Below are 14,784 nucleotides of genomic sequence, written 5' to 3'. Positions count from 1 at the left end.
AAAGCTGACCCATTGGAAATTAGTGCTCAGCCTGCACCGGGACACCCGAAAATGGGGTCAGGATGGGGCACTGGCGGGATGGCTTTGGAGGGCCCTGGGAAGAGGCCTGAGCCCACCATGCTCACTTCACATAAGATGCATTTACACTGCAGCGGGAGGAGTAATTCTCAGCTCGGGTAGATGGGCATGGGCGAGCGCTGATCCAGCAATGGGCTAAATACAGCAGGGTGGCCACAGCAATGGGTGGTTGCCTCCATCTGTACCTTGGCTTTCAGCATGTGGAGAGGCCGAGCTGCCGGCTGCACCTCTGCCACTAGGCTGCTGTTTTAGTGTAAGCCGAGCAACTGTGTGCAGAGGTGCCTTGTGCGGCCATGGAGCTGCGGGGATGACTCTTTGCTTTCAGTCTCCTATGGGCCTGGATCAGCCCCTCCCTCTGCATCCCCTATGAACCTGGATCAGCCCCCTCCCTCTGCATCCCCTGGAGGAGGGGGTCTCAAAGTGTGTGGACACAGCCCACCCTGTTCAATGCAGAACTTTCTATGGACCACCAGCCAACCACCCATGGTGACAAAATGAGTGCAGGAGAGGGTTGGAGGCGGGGCGGGGTCAGGGCGGGAGGTACGGTGCAGGAGTGGAGTGGGGGGTCTGGGAGGGAGGATTCAGGAGCAGGGTGGGGTCCAGGGTCTCAGTGGAAGGGGAGGGAGTGAGGGGGCTAGTGGTGCAGGGTCTGGGCATGAGGGGATGGGGGAGGGCTTACCTGGTTCCATGCCTCCTACCGCTTCCAGGCACCGGCCCCTGCTGCTCCCATTGGCTGGGATTCTGGCCAATGGGAGCAGCGGGGAAAGCCCCCAGGTGAGCGGTTTCCTGTGCTGCTTTTGCCCCAGCCGGAGGGAGAGGGAGCAGTAGCGCACAGAGCTACTTCCTCCTTCCCACGAGCCGGATCTGGCCTGCGAGACTCGGCTCCCCAACCCTCGCAGTGAAAAGCTGGTGCTCCAACCTCGTGGGAGGGAGTGCCATGGGGCTGGAGTGCCAGAGCAGGCTCCCGGCTGCAGGGGGACAAACCCCGAGCCCGTGGCCCACCTGCAAGATGGTCCTGGACCATGAGTGGTCTACAGACCACACTTGGAGAACCACTGACCTATGGACATTGTCTGCCTGATGACAGCTTGCCAGTGAGCTCCAGAAGACGTTTTGTCCCGTGCCACTCAGCTAGAAACATGGAAACCTCCAGCTGGTGCATGAAAGGAAAGGAAATAAGGAGCATCCAAAAGGGGACACATAGGATGGATGGAAACAAGCCACTCACTCCACGCTCACCCTCGCTGCACTCCATGGTCTACAATGCTGCTAAACATGCCTCCATTGCCCGATTCATCACACAGGCATAAAGCCTCAGCCCTCAAACCTCCTGCCCTCACTCCCCTTCCCCCACCGCTCAGACTCCAGCCCCCAGAAGCCCACTGCAGGATGTGGACACTAGGATAGTGGCTGGAATTCCAGGTACAGGCTGAGGATTAAGTATCAAAGGGGAGGCGATAGGTCATTTGCCTGACTTCCTCTCCCAACCTTCTCTGGTGTGGCTGGTCCCTGCAGTGCAACTTGTCTTTCGAGAGGAAAGCCGAGGGACTGAGAAGCTTCTGAGATGGCAGCCAGTAGCCCGTCTTTTGTCTGGGTAATAATAACTAATATTTCTTTATATTTAGTGTTTCTGCAGAACTCTCCATACTGGAATCTCAAAGCACTTTACATGTTCATGCTTTATGTCCCTGATAAGGGAGGTAAATCTCCATATCCCCATTTTGCAGAGGGGGAAACTGAGGTCACTGAGCAAGCCACAGGCATTGTCAGAGTGCCACACGCTGTAGTTACACACTTAGATGTCTCCCTGCAGTGCTCCAAAATGTACCAGCTGCTAAGATTCGCCCTTCCTTGCTGTCTGATACAATAAGAAAGGCCTGCACATGCCTGATCTCCCTCCCTTCTTTCAGCTCACTGCTAGAAGCACAGAAACAGAGTGTTCGGGAGATGGATTTATACATTTAACATACTGGGTCTCCATTTCCTCCTGGAGTCATGCAGTGATTTATTCCTATGCAGAGCGAGGGCCTAGTGAATGTGAAATGCTAGCAATTCAGAGCTGTGTTTCACGCCTTTTGTGCACCAGCGTACGGGCCTGCACGTGGGGCAGGGCAAGAGGGAATGGGGCTCATCCAGATGAAATATCACGAGAGTTACAAGCATGTAGAATGCAGAATCCCAGGCATAGTCAATGCCCGGGAACTGATTTTCATCAAACATGCAAAACGGCGACACTCACACCTATTTAGCAATGCTCTTTTCCACCTGTTTTGTTTAGTGAGGGTTGCAGTTCCCCCTAGTGGCTCCCGGTGTAAAATAAACCCTCCGTCTTGTCACCCGCTCGTGAGGGTTTCACATTTGACCTTTTGTCGGGATGCCTTCGCGGCGTTTACAGAGGAATGCATCCTTGACCTGGGCTTATAGGCAAGTAGCAGCCGGTGACCATGTCCTGTCAGCCAAACTCTAGACAAGCCAGTTTCACGTGCAGCACGTCGTTCTGAATGACTGTAGAAGATGCAGCGTAGGACGGGGGGTGTGAGGACAATTCCCCTGGGGAGGTTAAGTAGTCCCAGGTGGGATCATGCACCCAGGATGAATGGATGCATGTGGATTTTCTGCTCTCTGAGGATCTGCCATGGCTAGCTAGAGAGATCTGCAATATACTAGAACAGGCCACACCTCTTCATGCAGATAAATCCTCTGTTTTGTCATTTGCCTTGGTTATAAGATTTTCCTTCCCTCTCTTCCCTCTGCTTTTGCTGGGTGCACTACAAACAGCTGCTTGCATCAGGCCCCAGAGGCAGCTGCATCTCGGTGGCCTCCTGCTCGTACGGGCCACCTTGCCCCACATAGGAAGTTGTGAGTTTTTCGGCCTTGCTGCCCTGTGCGGCTAGGTCTGGGTGGCAAATAACTGGGGCTGCAGTTTTCAGTGGGAGGCTGCTGGTTTCATGGCAGCTGAAGAGCCAGAGGCACTGCGTAGAATCAGGGAGTGCAGGGAAGGGGAAGATGCCGCTCCATCCCCTTGGCTCCTCCCGGAGGTCTACAATGGGAGCCCCTTCCCCCCAGCCCACGGAGGGGCAGGAATGAGCACAGAGAGGTGGCACCAAAGGAGAGGGAAACGAGGAAGGACAGCTCTGTCAAGGTGCCCCACCATGGTGGAAGGGAAGCAGGAACCGGCAGATGCCCTGGGAGGTAGGCAGGGCATATAATGGACAAAGGCCAGGAGGGGTGGAGTTCCTGCAGCTTTGGGACTGGCCAGAGACAGATGATCTGAAGGCGAGCTGAGGCCATCTTCCTCCTCCGCCAGTCGGATCACAGGGTAGGAGGCAAGGGGGGAAGGGGAGCTGGAAGTCATGGCACTCTGGTCCTGAGGGGAACTCCTAGAGTCTGGCCTCTTGCCTGGGGAAGGGGAAGGCCTCGAGTCAGGCGTGTGGGGAGGCCCAGGTGTGCTTGCTCCAGAGGCATCTGGGGGATTCAGGTGAAGCTGTGGGGATCTCACTCTGCCCTGCCGTCCATACTGAATGTGCTCATGCTGTTCCAGCTAAGACAGCCCCGTCCCCCGGTGCATGAGACACCCCTCGGCTCTCACCGGTCGGGCTTCGGCAGCACCTGCATCCAGGGGTTCTAGCGCGGTTGCCATGGATACTGACACTAATTTCCGTGCACCCCCGTGTGCATTCACTCAGGCTGGGGGGGCAAGCAGGGCGTAGCTCCCTGAAGCGGGGTACCCTGTGGGGAAGGAGGAGAAGAACGGAGCCACCAGCGGGAAGAGCAGAAGAGGGTGCTCAGGGTGCCTCACATGGGGACACTGGCCCCTTAAAGGGAGCCAGGCCCATCTTGGCTCACCCCTAAGTATTTAGCTCCCTAGGTGGCTGGCTGGCAGCTAGCTGACTAACAAGCCCCTGGGCCTGAGAAAGAGCACAGCAGGGGGATGGAGCAATGAGAGAGAGAGGAGGCTCCTAGAGAAGCCAGCAGGAGGTGGCTGTTTGTCTGTGGCGCTCGCGGTGGACGCATGGCTGAGTGGGAAAAGGAGGCAGCAGGCCTGAGAAGGGCTGGGTTCTCCTGGGTGAGGGAGAGCAAACCCAGCTGAACCCTCACACAGACCTCGGGGCTAAGCAAGAGGTGAGCACCGTCTGTAGAAGAGCTAACAAATCAGAGCCCCCCCCACACACACACAAACAGGGTGTATACTTGAAGCGTTTGGGTCTGAAGCAATGACTGACGGAATCCCGAGGGAGCGAAGGGAATCCACAGGGCTACAAGGGGGTGTGCTGGAGAGGGGCTCCCCTTAATACATGCAAGGGAGCTTGTAGGCTAACCAGTTTCTCCCAAGAAAATAGTTCCAAAGTAGGGGAGATGCGGCGCCTACAGAGCAGAGGTGTTTGCCTGGTGGACGGACACTGGAGAGACTTGCACATGTTACAATAAGGCTATGTCTACACTCGCGGCTTCTTGTGCAAGTTCGGCCGTTCTTGCGCAAGAATCTGTAGAGCGTCCACACTGCCCGCCCGCTCTTGCGCAAGTAAATTTACAGTACGGCGTGGTAAGAGAGGGCTCCTTGCACAAGAGCTATGCTCTTTCCTAACAGGTGCAAGTCCTCTTGTGCAGGAGCTCTTGCGCAAGAGGACAGTGTAGATGCTTGGCAGGGATTTCTTGCGCAAGAAAGCCCTATGGCTAAAATGGCCATCAGAGCTTTCTTGCGCAAGAGAGCATCCACACTGCCATGGGCGCTCTTGCGCAAAAGCACAGCTCGCACATGGCAGTGTGGACGTTTTCTTGTGCAAGACTTCTTGCACAAGAACACTTGCACAAGATGTTCTTGCGCAAGAAGCCGCCAGTGTAGACATAGCCTAAGCATCTTGCCTTTGAGAGACATACCTGAACCAGGCCTAGCTGGTGACCCCAGGTTTTTATATGCCATGCAACGTGGACAGTGGAGTTTGAGGAACTCCTTAGATGTCTCTTCTGGGTTGTATTGTGCCAAAGGGCCCCTTGACGGACTGCAGATTCAGTCAAGAGTACCCAGACATGAACTACTTCACAACAGGCCAAAAAGAGAAAACAACAGAACTCCACTTGTCATCACCTACAGCCCACAACTGAAACAAAGGATGTTAACTAGCGGTTAATTGACTAGTCGAGTAGACTACTCAGCTATTCGATAGGAACTTCTGCATTCCTCCTTCGAAATGTACAAGAGCCCCTACATTTCAAAGGAGGAGTGTGGAACTTTGCCTGCAGCTCGGGGCCAGCGGGAAGTCCCGTTGACTCTGGGCTGCACGCAGGTGCCAGCTTTGAAATACACAAGAGTCCCCAAGGGGTGCCCTTGTACATTTCAAAGCGGCAGCACAGCATGGAGCCCAGGGTCAACGGAGGACTCAGAGTCCCCCACTGACGCTGGGCTCCATGCTGCACTGCCGCTTTGAAACACCATGCTGGAGCCAGGGTCAGCTGGGGACTCCCCAGATGATCCCGGTTTTCTGCACGGCATTTCCAAGGAACCCGGGATCAGCTGGGGAGTTCCCAGCTGACCTGGACTCCACACGTGCTGTGCTGCACAATTGATCCCAGGCTCAGCTGTGTGGCATTGCCACTTTCAAGTACCTCTTCTCCCCCCCGCCCTTTGCTGCCTTTATCTGATAGTCGACTAGTCTTTTACATCCCTAACTTAAACTCCTCCAAAGCATTATTAACAATCTACAACCTATTCTGGAAAACGACTTCTCACTCTCATAGGCCTTGGGGGAAAGGCCAATCCTCACCGAGGGTACGTCTACACTACAGCGCTAGTTCGAACTAACTTAGTTCGAATTAGTTAATTCGAACTAAGCTAGTTCGAACTAACGCATCTAGAACTAAAAACTAGTTCGAACTAGCGTTTTGCTAGTTCGAACTAGTAAGTCCACATTGAGTGGACTCTGAACAGGGCTTAATGATGGCCGGAAGCAGTGCCGGCAGGGCATAAAAGGAGGACTTAGAGCATGGAGATGCTGTCTCAGGCTAGCCGAGGGCTGCGCTTAAAGGGTCCCGACCCCCACCCCGGACACACAGTTCTAAGGGGTGCCCCGCTTGCAAAGAAGTTCTGGCTTGGAGTGCCCTGAGTGCCCACACTGGGCACATCACACCACTCGGCCATCAGCCCGGCTGCACTTGCCGCAGGCTGCCATCTGGGGAGAGGGAGTAATTGGGGGGCTGCAGGAGAGCTTCCACCCCCAGAAGCCCGCAGAGCCAGCCCAGTCCTCCCCATCGGGGGCTCGTACCCCATTCCTCCCTCACCTCCTTCCACTTGCCCTTCCCTAGCCCCCCTTCTTATTGATGTACAAAATAAAGATAACGTTTCTTCCAACATTGACTCTGTCTTTATTGAACAAAACTGGGGGAGACTGGGAAAAGGAGGTGGGAGAGGGGAAGAGAAAGGCTGGGAGAGGGGAGGGCAACTAACATGATCAGGGGTTGGGAACAGGTCCCAGATGAAGAGAGGCTACAGAGACTGGGACTGTTCAGCTTAGAAAAGAGGAGACGGAGGGGGGACAGGATAGAGGTCTCTAAAAGCAGGGGTTGGGTGGAGAGGGTGCATTCAGAAAAGTTCTTCCTGAGTTCCCATAAAGAAGGACTAGAGGACACCAAAGGAAAGGAATGGGTAGCAGGCTTGAAACTAGTAAGAGAAAGTTGTTCTTCTTCTTGACAAAGCAAATAGTTAACCTGTGGAACTCCTTGCTGCAGGAGGCTGTGAAGGCTAGAACTAGAACAGAGTTGAAAGGGAAGTGAGATAAAGTGATGGAGGTTGGGTCCATGGAGTCCTATTAGCCAGAGGGTAGGAGTGGTATCCCTGCCCAAAGTTTGTGGAAGGCTGGAGAGGGATGGCACGAGACAAATGGCTTGGTCATTGTCTTCGGTCCATCCCCTCCAGGGTCCCTAGGGTTGGCCGCTGTTGGCAGACAGGCTACTGGTTTAGATGGACCTTTGGTCTGACCCAGTACGGCCATTGTAAGCTCAGGGCTCAGTGTCGGGGGTCTCAGTGGACCCCCTTGATTTTCATGCACACCTGGTCCTGGGTGGCCAGGCTGGCAGCTCTCCTGCCCTAGACGGCCACTTTCCTGTGCCTAGTGCGGAGATCGTGGACGAGGTCCACGATGTCCGCACTAGCCCGGGAAGGTGCCCGCCTCTTGCGGTCCAGGGCAAGCTCCTGGGAGCCGCCAGCCTGGTCCCGGCAAGAGGGGGTGGGCTGGGGGGCATCGGGTGGGTGGCTCTGTGCCGTGCCAGGTGCAGGGTCTGCTAGCTGGGTGCTGGCAGGCTTGCACCTGGCACGGGCACCGTAGCCAGCCCGTGCCCCTTTAAGGGGTCCGGGGCCGGGAGGGGGGCATAGAGTTTCCCTGGTGTTGGCCAGAGTGGCCACCAGGGAAACCTGGGGAGGGCTAGCCTCCCACTAGTTCGAACTAAAGGGCTACACAGCCCTTAGTTCGAACTAGCTAGTTCGAACTAGGCGTTAGTCCTCGTAAAATGAGGTTTACCTAGTTCGAACTAAGCGCTCCGCTAGTTCGATTCAAATTCGAACTAGCGGAGCGCTAGTGTAGCGCATAGGAAAGTTAGTTCGAACTAACGTCCGTTAGTTCGAACTAACTTTCTAGTGTAGACATACCCCTACAGACAACCCCCTAACCTCAAACAAATTATATCCAGTAACTACGCAACACACCTCCAGGGACTCACCCCTGCAATCAGCCCCAGTGCCAACTCTGCCCACACATCTACACAAGCGATATCATCACTGGACCCAACAACATCAGCCACTACATCTGGAGCTCATTTAACTGCACATCCACTAATGTGATCTAGGCCATCAAATGCCAGCAATGCCCCACTGCCGTGTATATTGGCCAAACTGGACAGTTTCTATGGGAAAGAATTAACGGACATAAATCAGATCTCTGAAAAGGCAACACACGGAAACCTGCCTGGGCACTCATAAATGGATCTCCAAGTCACGGTGTTGTTTCAGGCCAATTCCACAAGCCAATTACACTGGGGAGGGTTGGAACTTAACTTAATTCACAAGTTTGATTCTTATCACAATGGAATGAACAGGGACATAAGCTGGCTCGCAGGCTACCTTCCACATCCTAATGACTTAACCAACCAACTAACCAATGGAGGTGCTAATTGTTCAGCCTCTTGTAACTACATGAACAATCTATTCACTGTCTTTTTTCTCCTTTTTTTCCTCTTCCCCCACCCCCTTCCCTTATTTATTCTTGGATCTGGACTTTTAATGCTCCAGTCATCTGAAGAAGTAGGTTATGCCCACAAAAGCTCATGATACTATCTACATGTTTTATTAGTCTTTAAGGTGCTGCAAGACTCTTTGTTGTTTTTTAAGTTTTTGCAGATTCATTGGGTGTGTCTAGACTACCGCGTTTTGTCGACAAAAGTCCACTTTTGTCGACAAAACAATACCAGCGTCTACACTACCGCTGAGTTCTGTCGACATAACGTCGACAGAACTCCGCGGTTTTGTCGACGCTGGTAAACCTCATTTTACGAGGCAAAACACCTTCTGTCGACAGAGTTCTGTCGACAGAAGGTGTTATTGCCTGTAACGTTGCGTCCAGACTACGGAGTTCTGTCGACAAAGCGGCTTGCTTTGTCGACAGAACTCAATGTGTCTGGACGCTCTTTGTCGACGGAAGTTTTGTCGACAGTATCTGTCGACAAAACTTCCGTCGACAAAACGCGGTAGTCTAGACGTACCCATTGTGTGGTGTGTGAAGTAGAGAAGGGTGTATATGAGTGGCATGGGGGTACACAGAGAGAGGGAACTTTAAGAACACTCTGAGATCAGTTTTATGACCATGATCATTAAGATCATCCTATAAAAATAAACTACAAATCATAATGCATCCCTTAGACCTCTGTGGGCCAGGGACTGAACATCCCTTAGACCTCTGCTTACAGTGGAAACTTCTCCTATAATTATTGTTCATGGGTTGGCAATTATGCACTCTACAGCTTACATTGATGGTATGTCTATTCTAGATATGGACAGACAGTTCTTGCTCTGTTGGGTCTGTATCTGTTGTTGGCTTGTGCTGGAGTGTGAGGGAGGGACAGTATTCTCTTCTGTCCAAGCCAGTGAAGCTAGTCCTAGACTCGCTGTGTCTCTGGAAGTGGGAGCGGTTAGGTTTGTGACCTGCTCTTGTGTATCATGCTGTGGCTGCCTCTCCTTGCTGACCCAGCCTGGTGGTGTGGTGGTTTCGGTATCCATTTACAGTCACGGATCACTGTGCCCCTCATGGGCACCATGACCCGTCACCCAAATCACAGCATGGTTCGGCTTGGACTTTTTGGAGCTGCCAGATATTGCTTTCCCCACTCCCACCCCGTTGCCTTGTTGTGGTTTGCTGCCTGCTGGAACTGCTGCTTCCGTAGAACACTAGAACTGGAAGGGACCTCCAGGGATCATCAAGTCCAGTCCCCTGCCCTCACGGCAGCACCGAGCACCATCTAGACCATCTCTGACAGGTGTCTGTCTAACCTGCTTTTAAAATTTTTTCCAGTGATGGAGATTCCACAACCTCCCTAGGCACATGGCCCTTGTGTCTCAGGCTGCCACCCCTGGACGTGGTATCGCCATAGATTTCCTAAGCATGTCCCCTCACTGACACAGGGTGTGATCCAGAGTTGGCCAGCTGCCCTTGCCCTGGTCTCTCACCCTACTGCTCCTCAGGCCTCAAGTCACATCAAATGGACCTTTTATCACCCAGGCCATCTGCCTAGGCCTTGTAGTTAGAGTGTGCTTATCATATACACTGCAAAGCGCGCTGGGTATGGCCAACACCAACGCCCTCTGCAGACTCACTCCCCTCTCATGCTGGCCACTAGATGGCAGCGCGTCCCTATCGTCTGCATCCGTAAGGTTGAGCCTCAGGCTGGACAGAACTGCCCTCTGACCTTGTTGGTGCCTTCCAGGCAGAGGGGAGATGGGGCTTGTCCCAAGTGCTGAAATCCTTCCACGGATCCTGCGGCTGCTTTCACACGCCTCTAATGCTTCCGCAACCAGGACAGGAGGCTCTGGATTCAAGGAGCGGGAGACCAGATGGAGCTGGCTGAGTTAGGGGAGGATGGACCATATATTAACCACTATCCTCCAAGACCTGACTGTCATGTGCTCCCCTCTCTCCATGGCTGGCTCTGCTCCCCAGCTACGCTCGCCCTCCCAAGCATCACCCCCTCTTTGGGATCATTCTTTGAGACAAACCGAGAGCAGAGAAAACCCTGGGGGAGCTGGTGTCTGCTCTCTCACATGCCAGCCAAGGGCGCATGGATGCTGGGTGAGGAGCCATGATGCCGAATCATTGGTGATATTGACAGAGGTGTTTCCCATGGACTCACCTGAACAAAAGAGCTACACTGGGTGTGCAGGATACTCTATAGCCTGGACACACAAAACTAGATAGGCACGCAATACACCAGCAGGGGAAAGGTAACATCGATGTGGGGAGGATACCACCATGGTACCGAGGGAAGGCTGAGAACCTCCATCTGGGAGTAAGGGGGATCAGACTACAGCAAAACAGGAGGCACGACTGGGTTTGCCTTGCAATTGCTCTTCCAAAGCTTCAGCAGAAGCATTTCACAGTGAGCCAAGAGCGTGAGCAGAACTGTCGTCCAGTTTGCATTTTGGAAGGTCTTCGAAAGAGTGCCAGCACCATGGGAATTCTTCCCAGTGTCCCAGGGTGGGGCATGCCGGGAACTTGACTTCTTTTGCTGTTCTACTAGACTCTGAGAAGGCTCTTAGGAAACATGGACTGGTGGATCTGCAGCAGTGAGGTATGGAGTGGATCCAATGGAAAATTGTATCTGCCATAGTGTGGGAAAGCTAGCCTGCCAGCTCTGGCTTTTACTCCAGAACTACCCCCCCCCCCCCACCACCGGGGTCAGTTAGCAACTGGTCTGCTGTCTAGTGTAGGCCAGGCCTGGAAAGGATTCAAAGGAAAACTGCCAGGAGGAACCAGAGTGGAAATGCCAGCAAGACCCTTGTAGTGGATTCCTGCAGAACAGATCTAGTTGTAAGCTTCCCACTGGAGTTCCCATTGACAGAAAATGGTGAGTTTTTTGTGTTGCAGAAATTCCTGCAGGAAAATGTGTTGGGGGTTTGTTTTACTTTCAAAGGAAATTCAAAAACTCTTCCCTTTTCACATGCTGAAAGCCAAAGCCTTTCCCGAGAAAAATGTTGACAACAGTGAGAATTAATTTTTTTTTGGCCAAATTTTTCCCATGGAGGAGGGTAGCAACTCAATTTTCCATCTTGCAGGAAAACAGAAGAAACCGGTGAATCAACAGTGTAGGCTCAGCTATGTAATCCTACATGGGAGAGGGGGTGAAGTCAGGGAGGACTCCTTACTTGACTGAGATAGTTGGCTGATTGATTACCCCTCTTTTAGCTTGTAGAACCATGTACGGACATGTCGATATTACTCCCCGCTTTACCCAGCATCTGCTTAGAGCCAGGTGTTCTCCAGTGACTCACTGCCTCACAGGGGCAGCTAAAGTCCAGCTGTGGCAGACACTTTGCTCCCCTTGCCGTTACCTGCACTGTGCTCTTCCTCCCTGACAGCAGCATCCCACTAATACAGTGCGCTGACACACCACACAGCAGCAAGAGAGAGCCAGATGGTGCAGGGACTGTGTAGGCAAACACAGGATCCATTATGTGCTCAGCAGTAACTCACACGCAGCTTTGGCCATTAAAACCTGTCTTTTGGAAAGAGGGGACGTTGGCTGGCTGGGAAGCCCCACTTTTGAGTGCAGCCCGGCTTTCAGGAGTGAGACCGAATCTTGTGGGGCTTGTGGGCCAGTTGTGAGCACAGCACGCAGCTGAGAGGAGTGCGTGGGCGGGGAGATAAATCTTCGATTCAGTGAGGGGCACCTGAGCTAGTGAGTGGGCTGCATGCGTGGCCCTTTTTCATCTCAGTGCACTGCAAGATTGTTGTAAGCAGGACGGGCTCCCGGGAGAGGGTAGATTGGCGCCCTGCACGTGAGTCCCTGGAATCTGCGGGGTGGGCTGATTGAACCGTGGCAGGGCTTTGATTGCACGCCGAGGGGCTGCATAGCTCTCAGTGCTGTGTGCAATCAGCACGCACCTCACTTCATCTGCCCTGACTTTAAGTGCGTGTCACTTTAGTAACACTGGTCGGGGAAAAAAAACTGACACGGACAAGAGCCAGCAAAATCTGGCACCCCTGCACGTGGGTAACAGTAAACAAAACGTCTTGTGGGCCGCACACAGAACCCCAATGGGCCGCACGTGGCTACAGAGTGCCCACCTCTGCCTTAGTTGCTACAGGCCAGTGTCATAACAGGAGAAACTCTGCTCTCTGGCATCCATTGTTGGAAACACGGTTCTTCGCTCTGAACTCGCTCCCGTTTCCCCCTGTGCACCACGGAGCCGCTCCTGTCGTTCATCAAATCGCCCTCTCTAGGGTGTCATTATTTCTCCATTAGCCACGCTTGCAGTTCAGGCTGGGGGAACGCTCCTCCTCAGCCCTACCATTGCAGGGAAGCAGCAGCGCTGGAACGCTCATCCCCGACGCTGTGGAGCCCAGCTGCGCTGTCTTTAGCCCGTTTGACTGTTCCCGGGCCAAGTCAGCTGCTCCGGAACCTTCGGGCTCCCAGGCTCCGGCCGTCTCCTTTGAAGCGGCTGCCTCCAGAGCAGGGTTCATGGCCCTTCCAGGTGTCAGTTCGCCCAGCCGTGCTCTACAATTGCCACCGCTGCAGGGGATGCATGCGGCCCCTCTTCCTGCTGTGTGCACGTCGATGCGGCCCTGTTGGTTCGCGCACGTCCGTGCGCATCCTCCTGCATGCGGCTCGAATTCCAGAAGAGACAGCCCCCCGCGCTGCAGGATCCGTCTCTCGTATCACCATGGCAGGGGCTCCAACGTCAGTGCCTAGCTGCAGGCACTGAGAGAGCCCTTCAGCCGGAGTGGCTGCTGATGGCAAGCAGACAATGGCTCGGTGGGGTGCTCCAATTCCATGGAGAAGTCTATAAGCCGCAAAGTACATGCTACGGCAAACGGCTCCGAGGGGAAGAAATTGCTTCTCTCAAACTCTTGTCCCCCCAGCTGGCTCGCCCAAGGAAGGGGCTGCTGTCACGCCCTCATCGGCACATTGTGTTCTGCACCAGCACTCGCCGGAGGAGTTCAGGGAGCGGAGGCTGAGTGGGCACCTCAGGAGCGGAGATAAAGGGGAGGAGGGATGAGCTTGGGTAGGAACCACCCCATGGCATTCTCCGGCCTGGGGGGCGGGAGATCAGGCTAGCTTGTGTCCTGCTCCCATCTGGCTTTCCAGTGTATTGAACAGTGCTCTCCCCCTGCCGAGGACGGAGATAGCACAGGCGACCAGGAGTTTGGCAGAGGGGGCGGGCCTGCACCACTCCAAGGCAGCGGCCCAGGAGATGAGGGCCAAGCCAGCGACCCCGCTCTTGTTGGATTGCCCGTCTGGCACCCTGTGTAGCTTCCTACCTCCTTGAGACATCTGGGGTGAGAGAGCAGGAACCAGGCAGCAGTGTGGGCAGACACAGGGCTCTTAGCGTTAGCTGCATTGTCATTTAAACAAACATCACTTGTTAGTCAGCTCGGAGATAAAAGCCTGCCAAGGACAAACACCGTGGGATGCGCCCTGTGCAGAGCGGCCCCGGGCCCACTCTCTTCCCCCTCTGGGCGCCTCTTCCGCCTCCCCGGGCTTTTGCGTTCTAGACTCCCTGCTCCCGAAACGCTCCCCTGCCTGGGAGGGAATCAGGAGGCTGCTGGCAGCTTGCAGCTTGGCAGTGCTGTAATTTATGCCGCTCTTATTTGAATCCAATTGGGTACCCGGGAGTGGGGCGCTGAAGTACAGTGAGCGAGGGAATCAAGTGGAGTGGCTTTTATGAAGGTGGTAATAGCGCAATTAATTGAAAAGCCATTAGCGCGCTCCTTCTCCTCCCCCTCCCCTTCCTCGCTCGCTTGCTGGCTGTCCTCCTCCACTTCCACCTCCTTCCCTTCTCCCTTTCTCCGCTCCTCCTTCTCCTTCCCTCGCTTCTGAAGAAGCAGCTGTGCCTTCAGACTGCTGTGTATTTTTGCCTAGTTAAATCCTCACACTTTCCCTCTTAACCCTTCCACGCCACGAGGGAAAGTGATTCCCAACTGACCCGTCCCTCATAGGAGAGGCTAAAGCGACTGGGACTTCTCAGTTTAGAAAAGAGGAGACTGAGGGGGGATATGATAGAGGTCTATAAAATCATGAGTGGTGTGGAGAGGGTGGATAAAGAAAAGTTATTTATTAGTTCCCTAAATAGAAGGACTAGAGGACACCAAATGAAATGAATGGGTAGCAGGTTTAAAACTAATAAAAGAAAGTTCTTCTTCACACAGCGTGTAGTCAACCTGTGGAACTCCTTGCCAGAGGAGTCTGTGAAGGCTGGGACTATAACAGAGTTTAAAGAGAAGCTAGATAATTTCATGGAGGTTAGGTCCATAAAAGGCTATTAGCCAGGGGATAAAATGGTGTCCCTGGCCTCTGTTTATCAGAGGCTGGAGAGGGATGGCAGGAGGCAAATTGCTTGATCATTGTCTTCGGTCCACCCTCTCTGGGGCACCTGGTGCTGGCCACTGTTGGCAGACAGGATACTGGGCTAGAAGGACCTTTGGTCTGATCCAGTACGGCTGTTCTTAT

Source organism: Pelodiscus sinensis, chromosome 17 (assembly GCF_049634645.1).
Source record: "Pelodiscus sinensis isolate JC-2024 chromosome 17, ASM4963464v1, whole genome shotgun sequence".
Taxonomy (NCBI): domain Eukaryota; kingdom Metazoa; phylum Chordata; order Testudines; family Trionychidae; genus Pelodiscus; species Pelodiscus sinensis.
The sequence above is the reverse complement of the archived record's forward strand: the minus strand, read 5'-3'. Positions refer to the sequence as shown.